The 735-nt window shown below is 54.6% G+C and overlaps 1 protein-coding gene across 4 annotated transcripts in view; it reads left to right on the top strand.

Annotated features, from left to right (window-relative positions):
• Nucleotides 1-735, top strand: part of KIF1A (kinesin family member 1A) — a 74525-nt gene that overhangs the window by 1034 nt on the left and 72756 nt on the right. The window lies entirely within an intron of this gene.

Raw genomic sequence — 735 nt, 5'->3', positions numbered from 1 at the left:
AAACCCCACATTCAGAGACTTGGGAATCACATTTATGTATGTTGAAGTCGATTAGTTGACATGACTTCTTTCTTTTCAACAAATAAAACATGAAACTTCAATCTCCAAAGCTCTTTGCACATTTATTCTTAATGAGTAATATCCCCTCATCATACAGTCAAATCACAATTTCATCCAGAGAAGCCTGGAATCCAAACAAGATGCCAAGTAAAACCTATGTGAAAAAATAACCTGAATGGATAGTTCTCTAGCTGTAAGGTCAGTTAAAGATTCTTGTTACAAAATATACATGTACATGAAAGGATGCCAACCACCCGCGGGGGCTGCTGCAGGAAGGCCCGGCCATAGGCCTGGTGCGCACCTCCGGAGCTGCCCATCATCCTACCCCAGCCGTGTCCCCTTCCCAAGAGACCCCAGAAAGACCAATGGCTTGGGAGGGGCCGCCAGCAGACAAGGCCTGCGTCTACGCAGCCGGCTCCCAGTAACAGGTGTGGCCGACAGCGGGCGGGGAGGGGGTTGCGGGGCCGCCACATCTCCGCTGCAACGCTCCCCAGGGGCCCGGGCTCTGATGTCAGGGAGGAACGCGGTCGGGTAGATCCTCGCACTCCCCCTCTAAGCTGCCCCTCACTCTAACTCTCCCCCAATCCAAGGCGGAGCCCTCGCTCTTCGCTCTCCGGTAGGGGCGGGATCAGCATCCCAGCGGGACAGGGGTCCGCAGTGGGCGGGGCGCCAGCA

The sequence above is a fragment of the Myotis davidii genome, unplaced genomic scaffold (genome assembly GCF_000327345.1).
Source record: "Myotis davidii unplaced genomic scaffold, ASM32734v1 scaffold370, whole genome shotgun sequence".
NCBI classification, from domain to species: Eukaryota; Metazoa; Chordata; class Mammalia; order Chiroptera; family Vespertilionidae; genus Myotis; species Myotis davidii.
This window is presented reverse-complemented; position numbering and strand designations above follow the sequence as displayed.